General features: G+C 44.1%; 1 protein-coding gene and 1 pseudogene across 2 annotated transcripts in view; one reads left to right on the top strand and one right to left on the bottom strand.

The window, feature by feature from the left end:
• The window catches only part of SH3GL3 (SH3 domain containing GRB2 like 3, endophilin A3), a 145764-nt gene that overhangs the window by 108985 nt on the left and 19983 nt on the right, over positions 1 to 16796 (bottom strand). The gene's annotated exons all lie outside the window — the stretch shown is intronic.
• LOC115864611 (actin-related protein 3 pseudogene) lies at positions 14500 to 15627 on the top strand (annotated as a pseudogene).

Genomic DNA, 16796 nt, shown 5'->3' on the forward strand with positions numbered 1-16796 from the left:
AAGTATTAGCTATTTTTCTTATTTCTTTCCCTTCTCATGGGAAACCAATGCAGGTGCTTTCCCTTCCCCAAAGTCAAGTCACGGGGTCTCCCATGGGGACCACTTGCAACATTTGGAGATGCCTTCAAAGAAGGAACACTGCTCTCCTTGGCCCTCAGAGGGTGGGAAAGAGGACTCCAGTTAGTTCCCCTGTCTCAACAAGAAGTTGCAAGGCAGGGAACAGCAGGAGAGGAGCCATGGGGCTTTCCAGGAGCGTCAGGGCTAAGTAAGGAACACAGCACCAGGAGAAGAGGGTAGGATTCTATACCACTGATGGCACCAAAGGGAGAAGACCCAGCTCACTCTGGAGGAGGGGGTCTTCCGCAGTCAAGGGCAAAGCTGTTCACCCCAAGCAGAACCAGAGCAAGGCCAGGACCTCCCCCCAACACACACCACCTCCAGGTCGGAGACACAGAAGAACTTGGCCTCTGCAGCTGTCCCTTTTGCACCCAGCACCAGGGAAAGAAACCCCTAGAAGGAGGAGAGGGAAGAGATTCCTCAGAGCCTGAGCACAGACCCTCCTGCACCCCAGCAGCCAGGATCCCGCCTCCTCCAGCCACACTGCAGGGAACAGGTTAGGTCACAGTTTCAGAAACAAAGGGTGCTGTAAACACGGAGACTGGCAGGAAAGCTTTGGCTCTAATCAAGGTATCCTGAGGGTCATAATGTGCAGAAGGAAAGTAGAATTTGCTCCCGCACAGTGGAGAGCACTTATCGGCAAAAATAAAACCAGGTCCTACGTTTGTACAGAGCTGAGACCTCTCCTTAAATAAGACAACTATGAAAGACCTTCAGCCGGCAGGTTCTCCATGGCCATCCTCACCCCCCCTGCTCCACTGACTAATAAGCGCATCACAAACCAGCCCCACAGGGCTGAGGCTGCCGTCCGCTTGAGGCCCACAGCCTGGAATATCTGTGGTCAGCCTCGGGCGGTAGACCCAGCCTAAACCTGGCCCACGTGTTCAGTATACAAGATTGGGCTTCTGCCCCACTTTCTCAATTATGCTCTGATTTCACTCTGGAAAAGTCCAGACCTTTTGGCTGATGCCCTGACAACTACCCCAACTTTCTCCAACCCTCTCTTCCCAAGGACTAAACTCTTTCCTTGCTGGAACCTCCCCTGATGGGAGTTTCCATTCCTCTTCTTAGAACCACGGCAGCACTTCTCCCTCTCCTGCCCCCTACCACCACTATTACGCCCCTGGAGTACTGCCAAGGCCAAAGTCACCACAGCCCACTAGACTTACTGACCACAGCACTAACCTGGCCTGACCCCCAGTCTCCAGGCCCACCCCTCCCATCCTGCCCACTCCAGCAGTTCTGGGCTATAACAGTCAAGACCATGTGGGTATGACTACACTGGGAGAGGGAGGGCACTTACAAATTGGAGGGCAGATGCAACAGGATCAGAGGAATAGTTGGTTTCAGAGCAGAAGCGGATAGGATGGCATTTAAGATTTCAAGGTGAGGCAGTGAGTGATGCCAGAGTCTCTAGTCTGGCTATGGGAATGGGTGGACACAGTGGGGGAAAGGAAGGCTGCCAGTGTGGAGAAGGGTCAATAACTCCTCCGCTTATCGGCTGACCCATCCAAAACAAAGCTGGCGTGTCACAGTGCCAAGGCTGGGAAGAGGATAATTTAATCTTGACCCAGAGGAGAAGGGACCATGAGGGTGTTCAAGTGCTTCTTTTTGTGTCCTTTTAACATTTTATTTTGGAAAATGTTGAACATATCACAAAAGTAGACAGAACATCGTAGTGAACTGCCAGTTAGCCATCACCCAGCTTCAACAACTGCTGAAAACTCTGCCCATCTTATTTCACTAGTATCCCCCTCCTGGTCCACCCCCCGCCCCCCACTGTTGATTATTTTAAAGCAAATCCCAGACATCATATAATTTCATTTGCAAATAACTGAGTATGCATGTATCTCTAAGAAGTAAGTGCTCTTCATTTTTTTCAACATTACCAGAAATCATTTTCACACCTAAAAATACTTAACAATAATTCCTTAATACCATCTGACACCCTCTTAGTGATCATATTTCCTCAATAGACTTATGCCTCTTTACAGATGGTTTGTTTGAGATGAGAAGCAAATAAGGCCCACGTGTTCATTGGATTGATTTGTCTCTGTCTTAGTTTGGTTTCCCCCAGAAACAGCTTCCAAGGCAAGGATTTAAGGGCGAACTTAAACAGTTTGGAGGTGTTAGCAGGAAAACTAGTGGAAGAATAGGAAAAGGAGCCAGGGAAGGGAAGAAAGCCAACGAAGGGTACACACCACTGGGGACAAATGGAGCACAGTTCCTCTGGACAACTCTGGGACACAGTGTGGGGCACCCCTGAGCGCTACCCCAGCCCTGGGAGATGGGGAGGAAGCTTGGGTATTTATCCACCTTCCCCATCCATCACTGGCTGAAGACTGCTTCCAGGGGCATTAACTCTCCAGGCCATAAATTCTCTGGCACTCTGCTCTGCTTGCCATGCGTAATCCTACAGACAGAATGAAAGCCCGTGGGCAGAGGGTCACCAGAGTTCCCAGCAGGGTATCAACTGTAGCTGCTCCAGTCCACTAAAAGTTTCTTTCATCTACATTTCCTTCTCTGTCTTGTTCTTTGCCCTTTATTTACTGAAGAAGTGTGTCATCTGCCCTTTAGAATTTCCGCATTGTAGATTTGGTGGATTGCATTCCCATGGTGTTATTTAACATGTTCCGCTATCTTCAACATTTACTGTGAATTAAACAGTTAGAGACTGATCAGATCCCGGTTCTATCTTTTAACAAGAATACCTATGGGTGACGCCATGACCTTCCAATTGCATCACATCAGGAAGTAAGGGTCTCTAACAACTAAAGGTTTGTCTAGCTTTAAACAAATTTTCCTCCTCTTTCATTGGTTGGCTATGTTCCTTAATTCAGCATATTCCCAAGCAGGCCAACTTCTTCCAAATGCTATGGAAGCTGAGCAAATATGAAGTAGACAAGTCAAGCTCTGTGTCATCCAAAGGCCTCGCTGGAAAATTTCAAGGAGGGTTTGCTTGTGACTTAGAACACACACCCGAAGATGTCATTTATTCTCCCACTCCTTAGAGTGTCTTTCAAATACCAACCTCCTTTTGAAACCAACTTCCATACCAAAACAGTGCAAGCACCACATGTATCTCTCTGACTTTGAATTCTGCATGTGTGAATCTGCTTACACTGTAAGCTTCAACAAATTCCAAAGTGGAGAGATGCTTAGACCCTCTCAATCTTACCTACACCATTTTATGAGAAAAGTCTGCCTTACTGCATTGTAATGCACATAGAATGCACGCTAAAGAAAGAGGCTAAGGCTCGTGAAGAAATGCTAAAATTAAATCCAGAGAATGATCTAGCCCAAAGGAATGCTTCATACAATACTGACAAGTTGAAAATCTTCAGTAATTGATGTCTGGTAAAGAACCTCATTGTAGTTTAATTATCCAAGGTCATTTCTACTTGCCTCCATCAAACCTTCTCCAGACCAGAGTCCATGTTGTCAATTCACTCATTCAAGAAACACTGACCGTTGGAGCTCAGGAAGGGTGCCAGGCTCCAGTGGGAAAGAGTTTCTCTTTATCTCCTCTGTGATGCCAGTTCCTTCAATGTCTCACAATATTCCAGCCTACACATCTTCTTAAAAAGGCATCAGGGACAGTGATCTGTTTTTACTCAAAACACTCTGACACCAAACGTGTGGCTTCTTCTTCCACCCAACAACCAATTCCCTAATTCTCCAATACCAACTGAGTGTCCTACAATTCAATCTTGACACTAATTACCTGGAGTTGGCATCAGACTCCACAGGTTTCAAGGCTGCCCTCCCTTCAGATGCCAGACACAAGGGTCGGGTCTCCAGTTACCCACACGTCTGTCCCACTTGGCTACAAGGCTGGGGATGCCCACAATCTCCTCCTTAAGTTTGATAATTTGCTAGAAAAGCCGACAGAACTCAGGAGAGCACTTTACCATTAATAGGCTATTATAAAGATACAACTTAGGAACCGCCAGATGCAAGAGATGCACAGAGCAAGGCAGTGAAGCAGGGAGCAAAGAGCTCCCACGCCCCCTCCGGGCGCACCACCTCCATGTGTTCACCAACTGGAAAGTTCTCTGAACCTCTTCTTTCAAGAGTCTTTACTGAGGGGTCATCAGGTAGGCATTATGGATTAAATCTTTGTCCGTTGGTGGTTAACTCAATCCCCACTCCCTCTCCCCTCCCTGGAAGTCAGTGGGTAGGGCTAAAAATTTCAACCCTCTATTCATGCCTTGTTCTTTCTCGTGACCAGCCCCCATCCTAAATCTATCTAGGAGCCCCGACTCAACAGTAATCTCATTAGCATATTAAAGACACTCATCACTTAGGAGGTGCCGAGGATGTGGGGAGCTGTGTGCCAGGAACCAGAGACAAAGACCCAGGTGTCAGAGCACCCTCTCCCTCTTCACTATGCCTATGGTGGATATTTCAAAACGTATAAATGACATTTTCTACCCACTGCATTTACCAGAAAAAAAACAAACTCTTATCCCCAGGAGACCACCTGAGTGGCTTCCTCTCCACACAGAGGCCGAGCCATTTTGATGACTCCCAGTGTCCTTCTGGCCTTTATCCATTAGTGACCAGCATCTAAGAGTCACCTGGAACAGTGCAGTGTGTCGACAGCAAAGCCTTTGCTAATCAAGGTCCTCAGAAAATAACAACAACGAACCATCACAAAGCATTCATTAATGGGGCAGAGCAGGAGGGGGGCAGCCTAGACCCACGGAGAAGGGGAGGCCAAATATCCAGGCGTGGCGATGTCTTGAGGGTCCCAACTTCGTCCTTCTCTCTGAAGTTAGTTCTCACACAAGGCCATCAGTCTCTTCCCAACGTCTTAGCTGACCTCTGTGGGCCAAACAATTCTGTCCCTGATGACCCCGTTCCCCCAGCCTGCCAAAAAATGCCCAGGCCCTGGAGATAGGTTCAGTTCCCTCTTACCTGTCCAGCTAGCTAGCCATCTCCTTTCTCTCTAGATAATTCCCACTAGACTCCACTGACAACAGGTACAAACCTGTGCCACAGGCTGTTCTCTCTCAAATGGGCGTAATTCCCCTGCTTGATTTCACCTGGAAAGGGCATGCTGGTTCAGCCTCTTCATTTTAACTAGAAGTGGAGGCCCATAGGGGTTAAGTGACTTTCCCAAGATCACCAAGCGGTGGCAGATTGAAATCTAAAACGGTTGTGCCCCAGGGTTACTGGACCATTCAATATGAAAGGACGCTTGTGTTTGTAGTGATGGAAGAATAATGCAGTTTGCAAATACATAAAGTTGCCCCTAGGCTATCAAACACTGGCTAAGGACTGAGTAATAGAACAGCTACTACTTCGGGGGCACGAGGGAGAGTCTTCATCCCCATCAAAGGAAGCAGTAAACATCCTGGAAAAGCAAACTGGATGAAAGTGGAAAAAGGGATGGAGAAATGGAGGTAATGGTAGTTGACCCTGGATAATGGAAATTAAGTGGTTTTAGCCTTTTTCCCTTAGCTTTACTGTGATGCTTGAATTTTCTTCTCAAGTAGGTATTTATCATCATAATTAGGGAAAGTAGACCAATAAGCCTGATTCCTAGAGTCACACCCGGAAGCCAGCCTCATTTCCTGGGAGTCATACAAGATATAACAGCTGCCTGGAGAATGCCATCAGAAGAAACAAAGCATTCCGTTAAGCCATGAAACGTACCAGCTCTTCACAAGGCATCCCATCCACCAGCACAAGCCATGCTGGACTCTCAGGGCACCGTTATTCAACCCCGGTGCACGGCATTATAGCTTCAGAACTGGCCAGGATCTTTGTCAAAAAGTCAACTTCAGTCTTCCGGGTCAGGGGAGGCAGATAACTTACAGTGCCTGGATGCTCACTAAAGTCCCCTTGAAAACTAAAAATAGCAACAGGTCTGGACAAGATAAGAGTGCATTTACCATATACCGAAATCAGAAGGATCTTCCACTGAGGGGAAGGAATTCAGGTATATAGTCACTGACAAGTGCGCATCAGCCCCCAAACCAGAAGTGGCTGCAATGTGAAGCTGAGTACATTGTTCAGAGAACACACCCTTTCCATACAGACACTGTAGATTTCTGTGCTTACCATACAGTCTTCTAGTAAGTAGCAATCCCATGACCGGCTCTAACAAATTCAGTATGTAGAACACCACAGCGTTCCCGCACATGGAAGTCAGGGTCTTGAGGAAAAGGTGCCTTTTTCTAATTCACAAAGAGCACCATATAGGCTAGCCGTGACCTCATCAATACCCTAACTCCACTGGCTGCTCCTCCCCTAAACTCCAAGGGATTCAATCCAAAGCACATAACCAGCCTGACACTGTTGGGAACCCCTTTCTGAAGAAGTCGAGTCCCTATGTCTCATCAGTAACTTTCTTGCCTCATCTATCCTGAAGCAACAGCTTCTAGAGAGCAACCCAGCAAGGTGCAGAGATGACCAGACCAACTGCATTCCTGGGTGACCCTGGAGTAGTGCCTGCAGGCAGGTATACGTTTTCATGCAATGAAAGTTTGATCAGAGGTGGCCTCGGGCCCTGCAGGGCCCATGTCCATTTTATCCCTTGTCAGAAAATGGACAGTTGGGGGAAAAGAAGCTATGTCAGCCAAAAACAGCTGCCCGAGATGTGTGACAGACCAGAACTGTCCCATTGGAGACACCGGCTCAGCCGCTGGCCTCAGTCAGTGAGGTCAGGGAGGGCCCTGTGAGTGAACAGTGTCTCACATCCAGGAGCCAACACTAGGCTTATTCATGGGTAAGTAAATAGAAACACGACAGTCTGAGGCCTATGACCAGAAACTGGAGCACAGGAGAACAAAAATAATTCCTCGAGGAATAAGAGCAAAGACCTTCTTGCACATAACTTTACTGCAGGGAAGAGTAAAAACTGCTTTGGGTCTGTGATAGGAAATGAGGGCACCTTCCTCCAAAATAGGCCAAGTACAAAATAGAGGAGGCAAATGTATCCAACAGAATGAACTGAGGAAAGAAGAGACCACAGAGAAAATTAAAACATCAGAGCCCAATTATAGGAAATTCGAGGCCGAGAGGAATGTGCTGAAACACAGCATGAGGACACGACTAGACACAGCCCAAAGGTGGGACAGCCAGCCTGGTCATTTCAACAAACCGATGTCATGAGAGAAAAGAGAACAAAAAGAAAAAACTCAGGTGAAGGGAACTCTTCTAGATTATAAGAGATTTAAAAATGACCAAGCAATTCCACTCGTAGGTATATACCCAAAAGAACTGAAAAGGTACTCAAATATCTGTACACAGTATTGTTGTGTCCTGAATGTTTGTCTCCCCAGCCCCAACATCCATACGTTGAAGCACCAACTCCCAATGTGATGGTTACTTGGAGGCGGGGTCTTTGGGAGGTAAGTACATTTAGGTAAGGAGGATGGATAAGGATTGGTATCCTTATAAAATGAAGAAGAGTCCAGAGCTCTCTCTTTCCCAAAGACATTTGGGAATAATTAGGGAAGTTTGCCTATAGGCTGGGCGTTAAATGATATAAAGAATCATTGTTAGGTGTGATAATGGTAGCATAGTTAAGGAGAAAAACGCCTTTATTTTTCAGATGTGCACACTGAAGTATTTGGGAACGAAATGTTATGATGTCAAAGTATTTCAGGAAAAAAGGAAGATGAAGCAAAGGTGGCAAAACGTTAACAGTTGTGAGATGCAGGTGATGGGGTCGGGATATTAACTGTATTTTTCTCTTTAGTTTTCTATATGTTTAAATTTTTTCATGATAAAGGTAAAAAAAACTCCCAATCAAAATCCCAGCAAGTTATTTTGTAGATATTGACAAACTGATTCTAAAGTTTTACATGGAGAGGCAAAAGACGCAGAATAGCCAAGATTGATACTGAAGAACAAAGTTGGAGGACTGAGGTTATCACACTGTAAGGCTTACTATAAAGCTACAGTTAAATAAGACAGCACGATATTGGTGAAAGAGTACACAAACAGATCAATGGAGCAGAACAGAGAGCTCACAAGTAGACTCCCATAAACATGGTCAAGTGATCTTTGACAAAGGAGCAAAGGCAGTACAATGGAGCAAAGATAATCTCTTCAACAAATGGTGCTGGAACAACTGGAATGACCAAAGGACTATAAAATTTGGAATCATCTAGATCCGCTTTGCAAATTGGGGCAACTCCAATCTACCTGGCAGCAGCTTTGAGAAATTTCTGAAAAACATAAAGCAGGCAAGAATGCCTGAAGCAAGGATGGATGGATCCCTCACTCACTGGTCAGACTGGCACACACAATGGGATAAATAAATGGCCACAGGGTGGAAGTCCCACAGATGCCCCGAAAAGAGCACTTGTGGTAGCTACTAATGAAGGTGGCAGAGTACCTTACCTAAACTTGGGAAGACACACGAAGAGGAAAGGAAGCATTGGCAAAGCAATTAAAGAAAACCCTGCCAGAGACTTCCTCCAGTTACATTCATTATTTCCACAAATATTAAGTGCCTGTTACGTGAATCTGGGGCTGGGAACACAGCAGCAAACAAAACACACTTGGTGTCTAACTTCATGGTGGCTGTGCTATCCAATCCATACCCACTAGCTACATATGGCAATTTTAATTTTAATGAATTAAAATTGAAAAACATTTTAGAATTCTATCACAGTCGCATTAGCCACATTTCAAATGCTCAATAGCCATGTGTAGCTAGTGGCTATCAGATGCTCCCAGGAGCAGCCCCCAGCCAATGCTAAAGGGGAAGTTGGTAGATAAACGCCCCAGCCTCCTGCCTCTGGTTGGCATAACTCTGACGTGGCTTCCACGCTGTCTCTGAGATGTATATGTGTAACTGATTCACTTTGTTATAAAGCAGAAACTAACACACCATTGTAAAGCAATTATACTCCAATAAAGATGTAAAAAAAAAAAAAGCAATTATACTGCAATAAAGATGTAAAAAAAAGCAATTATACTCCAATAAAGATGTTTAAAAAAAACAAAAAACCCAACAACAACCAAAAAGCTGCCTCCCCACAAATCCCTGTTTCAAAGTCTTATGGGAACCTTCAAACCCAGGAAACAATATACACAGTCCAGCTACACTACCCCCCACCCCCAAACACCCTAACCAACAGAATATACTACCTCCACGTAAGTGAAGCAGCAAGGGTGTTCCTTCAGTGTTGATCCCAAATGTGCTCATCTCTGAAGGATCTCGAAAATACACACCCAGCCCTTAAACCATAAATTACTAAGTGCAGACCTTAATGTATGCAGTATGGAAACACGTAGCATTGTGGAGGGGTTGAGGGAGAATTGAGAGACCTAAGTCATCACCCAAGCAGGCCTTCTGCTCCCCAGGGACCCAATAGTGGGTTCTCACATACGGACCTTAGGAGGGTGGAGCTTGGCCAAATTCTGCTTTAAGGAGCAGAGTTTGATTTTCTGTCCCAGGCAGGAGGCCAGCGGAAAAACGTAACAGCTAGTGTTTTTTGCATGTTTATTACATGCCGAGCCCTGTGCTAAATACTTCAAATGCATTAGCTCATTTAATCCTCTGAGTCCACCATGTTGGAGCTGTTTTTCTCCCCATTGTACAGAAGAGGAAACTGAGGTTTACAGAAGGGAAGGGGCTTGCCTAAGATTACACCACTACTACACTGCTGCGCTGGGACTCCAACCAGGTCTCCCTGACTCTGAACCCAAACTCTTCACCAACAGGTAACACAGCTCCCTTCTAAATGATTATTATAATAAAATCACCATTTGTTGAACCATATTATGTGCAAAGCACTTTAGATACGTAACTTCTTATCCTCACCACAACCCTCCAAGTCAGAATTGAGCCTGATACTATGTAAGCTTCATACATACATTAGCCCATGGTTCTGATGAACCTAGGGGCAGGACAGGAATAAAGACACAGAGGAAGAGAATGGACTTGAGGACATGGGGGTGGGGGGGAAGGGTAAGCTGGGACGAAGTGAGAGAGTAGCACTAACATATATACACTACCAATATACAATGGAATATTACTCAGCCATAAAAAGAAACGAAATTGAGCTATTTGTAATGAGGTGGATAGACCCAGAGTCTATCATACAGAGTGAAGTAAGTCAGAAAGAAAAAGACAAATACCGTATGCTAACACATATATATGGAATTTAAGTAAAAAAAAATGTCATGAAGAACCTAGGGGTAAGGCAGGAATAAAGACGCAGACCTCCTAGAGAACGGACTTGAGGTTATGGGGAGGGGGAAGGGTGAGCTGTGACAGGGCGAGAGAGAGTCATGGACATATACACACTAACAAACGTAGTAAGGTAGATAGCTAGTTGGAAGCAGCCGCATGGCACAGGGATATTGGCTTGGTGCTTTGTGACAGCCTGGAGGGGTGGGATAGGGAGGGTGGGAGGGAGGGAGACGCAAGAGGGAAGAGATATGGGAACATATGTATATGTATAACTGATTCACTTTGTTATAAAGCAGAAACTAACACACCATTGTAAAGCAATTATACCCCAATAAAGATGTTAAAAAAAAAAAACATATATACACTACCAAATGTAAAATGGATGGCTAGTGGGAAGCTGCTGCATAGCAAAGAGAGATTAGCTCGATGCTTTGTGACCACCTCGAGCGGTGGGATAGGGAGAGTGGGAGGGAGGCTCAAGAGGGAGGGGATATGGGGATATATGTACACATATAGCTGATTCACTTTGTTATACAGCAGAAACTAACACAACATTGTAAAGCAATTATACTCCAATAAAGATGATTAAAAAAAAATAATAAATAAATACATTAGCCCTAGGCAGAGTTATCTCCATTTCACAGGTAAGAAGACTGAGGCACTAAGAAGCATTTCCCCAGGGACTTCCCTGGTGGCACAGTGGTTAAGCATCCACCTGTCAATGCAGGGGACATGGGTTCGAGCCCTGGTCCGGGAAGACCCTGCATGCCACGGAGCAACTAAGCCCGTGTGCCACAACTACTGAGCCTGTGTTCCAGAGCCCACGTGCCACAACTACTGAAGCGTGCACGCCTAGAGCCTGTGCTCCGCAACAAGAGAAGCCACCGCAATGAGAAGCCCGCGCACTGCAACAAAGAGTAGGCCGTGCTCATTGCAACTAGAGAAAGCCCGCACACAGCAACGAAGACCCAATGCAGCCATAAATAAATAAACTTAAAAAAAAGAAAAATATTCAGTTTTTTTTTTTTTTTTTTTGCAGTACGCGAGCCTCTCACTGCTGTGGCCTCTCCCGTTGCGGAGCACAGGCGCCGGACGCGCAGGCTCAGCGGCCATGGCTCACGGGCCCAGCCACTCCGCGGCATGTGGGATCCTCCCGGACCGGGGCATGAACCCGCGTCCCCTGCATCGGCAGGCAGACTCTCAACCACTGCACCACCAGGGAAGCCCTACTCAGGTTTGTTTTTTAAAAAAAAGAAGCATTTCCCCAGCAAGTGCCAGTGCAGAGAGCCAAGCCGGCTATATTCTCCTTCCTACCTGGGTGGGGCTCCTGGATTCCATCATGCTCTTCATCTTACCTGCGGAGAGACCCAGCTTCCTCCTCTGCAAACCCTGCCTGGTCAATGCTTAGAGGTAACTACGACTGATCGAGATGTCCTACCTGCTCAGAAGAAACCCAGCAGCAGTCCTCCCAAGGCTCTGCCCCTTCCTTAACCTGCAAGTTGTCCCAGGTCCTGTCTTCTCAGAGTGACGTCACCCCATCCCATTAGCTTTCGGCTAAATGGCTTGGCCCTCGCTCTCTGGTCCCATGCAATCTCCCCTGCCTCGTACCCACCTTTTCTCACTGCCCCAAATGCCCTCAAGAGATCTCAATGAACGAATCAACAGCCTTATCAAAGAAAAGACATATCGTGGAGACTACAGGGCTTTTCGTCCTTGGAGAAGTAAATTAAATAAATCCAATAATATTTGTTCCTTAGTCTATGTTGGTCTTCTGATATTACACTCCTTATTTTGATGATAAGCTTCCAAGAATTTTTCAATTATGGCAATTTCAGCTGATTTCCATTCCCAAAGAACCCCCGTCTAAATCTACCAAGAAGAATAGATACACCACATTTCTTTAAAATATGCATGTTTGGCAACTCAAAAGGGTACCATCTGCTTCACATAATTTCTGCATGAAGTTTCTGAAAAGCCTACACAACATATATGATCCACTCCTGCCGCAGTAGGAGCCAAAACATTCCACTGCTATTGTACAAATCGACTCAGGTTAACTGTGGCTGAAATTGGCCACGGACCTTGCAACGATCAACTCCCTTAGAACTCGGCTTACCAATTAAAATATACATATTTAATCAAAGTCATGCTAGAGAGGAAAGATAAACATGAAAATGACATCACCCTCAAGAATCATTTTTGAGCCCTGGGAAAAGCAAGTAGAGAACTGGCAAGAAAAGCAAATTGGGACTCTTTCAAAATGAAGCAAAGGAGAAGGCAAAGTAAAGTCGGAATAATTAAAACAAGAAGGGAATGATGATGGGAGTGGAGGGAACCCAGCGAGGGGAGCAAGCACTGTTTCCCTGGTGAGGAATTACAATGCGGCACATGGCAGAATGCCTAACAACCTGTAAACAGAAAACACTATGTCCCCATCGGAGTAAACACATCAAGGCCATTCCTCGCCAGCACTGTAAACTCTGGATAGAGGAGTTCGTTGGTGTGTGCCAGACGGTGAGGCATGACCAGAAGTGACTTTGGGGTATGCAAGTCTCCTGAATTACAAAGTAAGAATGTATTCCACAGCGAGTCCCTTCCCAGGTCACCAGGATGAATCAGAATTGTTAAGTGATTGGAGATCCTCCAAAAAACACACAACCCAATTGCAGATGCAGACAAAACGTTTTTAGTGTTCTGTCCAGGGCTGCAGAAATGTTGCACACCAGCATACGTAAATTCCCTAGACTTACAGCTCAGAGCAGAGGTTGGCAAATGTGTTCTGTAAAGGACCAGAGAGCAATATTACAGGCTTTGTGCTCTATGTTGTCTCTTGTCATAACTATTCAATTCTGCTTTACGCCATAGACAGCATGCACGAAAATGAGCCTGGGTGCGTGTTCCAATAAAACTTTATTTACGGACACTGAAATTTTAATCATATGTAATTATTAGGTGTCACAAAATAGAATTCTTTTGATTTTTTTCAGCCATTACAAAATGTAAAAATCATTCTTAGCTCACAGGTTGTACAAAAAAAAAAAGAAAATAGGTAATGGGCTATATTTGACTCACAGGCCAGTTTGCCAACTCCTGATTTAGAGCTTCTATTTAATAGAGGCTAAATAGGTGACATATGGTTCAAATGAATGATAAAGACACCTTGGATTTATTCGAAGATTGAAAATCATGAGGAAGAGACTGGAGGGTAGCACCGGATTTATCTCATGCAATGGTGACAAGTACTGTACTGCATTTGTCTTGGAATCACTCAAGGCCTGTCCTTGAGTCCTTACAAGACCACCTGCCAGCTGTATGACCTTGAGCAAGTTTTACTTAACCTTGCCAAGCCTAATTTCCTCCCTTGTAAAAGGAGAAATAAGACTAGCACCTTCTTTTTTTCCAATAATCATTTTTTTAATTGAGGTATAGTTAATTTACAATGTTGTGTTAGCTTCAGGTGTACAGCAAAGTGATTCAGATGTGTGTGTGTGTGTGTGTGTGTGTGTGTATTCTTTTTCAGATTCTTTTCCATTATAGGTTAGTACCTTCTTGGTAGAGGTATCAAGGAGATGAAATGAGATGCTGTCTCTAAAAATACTTTGCACAGTACCCAGCACTTCTACCAAATGCAGCTAATTAGCATTATGATTATGCTCATGGAATGATTAGTTGATTGACTACAAAACATTTTTCCTGGATATGAAGATAACATTTCCTGGATGTGAAGAAGTCCCGACTCCTAATTTATGAAAGTCAAAGCTCAAAACAAAGTAGATGCCAGAGGCAAATATCAAACTAATACAATAAAAGAATATTTTAATTTTGGTGCAACCAACACCCCAATGATTCAGCTATTAGGAGTCTGGAAACCTCCAATTTCTATAAAAGTTGTAAGCTTGAATTCATGAGAAAAGAATGTAAGCATAAACAGTCATTCAGTCACTCAACAAGCACTTCTAAAGACTTCCAGGACAGCCTACCTGCCTGGGTTGTAGAAGTGGTAGCCACTGACCAAGCCTGCCTCTGCTTCTGCTTCCCGTCTCCATCCCTCACCCCATGACAAACAGAGTGGCCAGCTGTGGATGGTCAAATAGCTTCTATCTCCCGCTGCTCAACCCTGGCCCCAGTCAGCACCAAACAGACAATTGCAGCAGCAGCAGCAGGTGACAAGGAAGATGGTGGACGGCTGCCGGCCTGTGTGCTGGACTATGGTACAGGGTATTGCTATTAAGGAGTCAGCAAAAAGAAAGGATGAGAAAGCTGAAAAGAGGGTGATGAAAGGTGTTGATGACCTAGACTTCTTCATTGCTGATGAAGCAACAGAAAAACCTTCATATGCAAAAAAGTGGCCAATCCGCCATGGCATTGTTGAAGAATGGGACTTGATGAAAAGGTTTATGGATCAAATGATCTTTAAATATTTAAGAGCAGAACCTGAAGACCATTTTTTTTTTTGACTGAACCTCCACTGAATACTCCAGAAAACAGGGAATATACTGCTGAAATAATGTTCTAGGCTGGTACATTTCTGCACAGGCCATTCTTGCCTTAGCTGCATCCTGGACCTCAAGACAAGTAGGAAAACAATCTGTTGATAGACAGTGGCAACAGTGTCACCCATGCCGCCCCTGTGGCTGAAGGGTATGTGACTGGCAGCTGTGTTAAGCACATTCCAAACACAGGATGAAAAAGAACATATTTTATTCAGCAACTGCTGAGAGATGGAGAAGTAAGAATCCTTCAGAGCAATCTTTGGAAACTTTAAAGGAAACTTTAAACTTTAAACTATAGTTATGCCTGCCCAGATTTAGTGAAAGAATTTAACCAAGTATGACACAGATGGAGCAAAGTGGATTAAACAGTATACTGGAATCAGTGCTATCTCAAAGAAAGAATTTTCCATTAGTGTTCGTTATTGAGAAATTCTTGGGACCTGAAATTTTTTTCATCTAGGGTTTGCTAATCCAGGTTTTACTCAAACGATCTCAGAAGTTGTAGATAAAGTAATTCACAACTGTCCTACTGATGTCAGACGTCCTCTCTACAAGAATATCGTCCTCTCTGGAGGCTCAACCATGTTCAGGGACATCGGACATCACTTGCAAAGAGATTTGAAAAGAACTATAGATGCCAGGCTGAAATTAGGTGAGGAACTGAGTGGTGGTAGATTGACACGAAAACCTATCAATGTACAAGTCATTACACCCAAAATGCAGTCACAGGCAATTTGGTTTGGAGGATCCATGCTGGCTTCCACACCTGAATTCTACCATGCATGCCACACCAGAAAGGATTACGAAGAAATTGGGCTCAGCATTTGTCATCACGATTCAGTGTTTGGAATCATGTAAAATTGACTTCATAGTTATTGGGGTTAGGGAGATGAGGAAGAAATCATCTTTCTGATTGCCTTTTTTGCCTGGATGGCTGGTTTTGAGATTTTAAACTTGACTTGAAATAACAGGACCACACTCAATTACACAGGAATATTTTAGTAAGTTTATCAACATGGGGAATGTAAAGGAGAGCCAAAATGATTAAATGTGTTTCTTCAGATTCAGTATTTGAATCGTATGTGTAACAAAAAGAAGCAGGGGTTCGTTCTTTCTGTGCCCTGATAGGTTCTATACTATTGAATGAGCCAAGATTTGATGGGGTTTATCGGTACACTATAAATGTACCGATAAACATACATGACGCTTGAATTGAACACTTCTAAGCGTAAGATGCAAAGAGCTTGCTTACATTTCATGCTTTTTATCCTTTGAGGGAAAAAGTCACGGGGAAACTAGTATTTGAGGGAAAAAGTGACCACGTAAAGGACAAATTCAAAAAGTAGCCTATGACACATGGCATAGACACACACACTCATGGGATTCCAGTTACTAGGAAGAGCCTCCATGCCCTGTGCCCCCCAGTGTTTTTCTTTGCAAGTGCTTTTGGAACGAAGAAGCTATTACCTTAGATTAACTGATACCTGCTAGTGCTTTCTGTTTAACTCTCATTCTGTTTCTTGCGGTAAAAACAGGACTGTTGGACCAGTATTGCAGTTCTATAGGGTCATTTCTTATTAAAAAAATTAATCATTTAATTGGTCATTTTTGAAGCCTAACATCATTCTAATAAAGGCACAAATTTCTTTTGAATACTTGTTTCAAGTTCTTTTTAAGTTAATAAATCTATTTTCTTCAAACCTCTGCAACAGTTCTTGAAAATCCAACAACTGTAGCAAACTGACTTTTTATGTGTTCTAAACAAATAATTGTTAACTTTTAATATGTCAAGTGCTTTCATTTTGATAACTGGATCTCCACTTGATATTTGCATTTGTATAACTCTTTTGCAGTCTGAGAGGTTTTTTTTTAGTTCCAGTCTCTGACATACCATGGAAAGTTAATTTTCATTGCATTTAAAGATATCTGGATCATGAAAAAAAGTGATGAAAATAAATTAAAACTAAATTAGCTTTAAAATTTTTAATAAAAATGTAGACTTCTGTGTGAGAAGCAGCTTGCAATGT

This window comes from Globicephala melas, chromosome 2 (genome assembly GCF_963455315.2).
Source record: "Globicephala melas chromosome 2, mGloMel1.2, whole genome shotgun sequence".
Taxonomy (NCBI): domain Eukaryota; kingdom Metazoa; phylum Chordata; class Mammalia; order Artiodactyla; family Delphinidae; genus Globicephala; species Globicephala melas.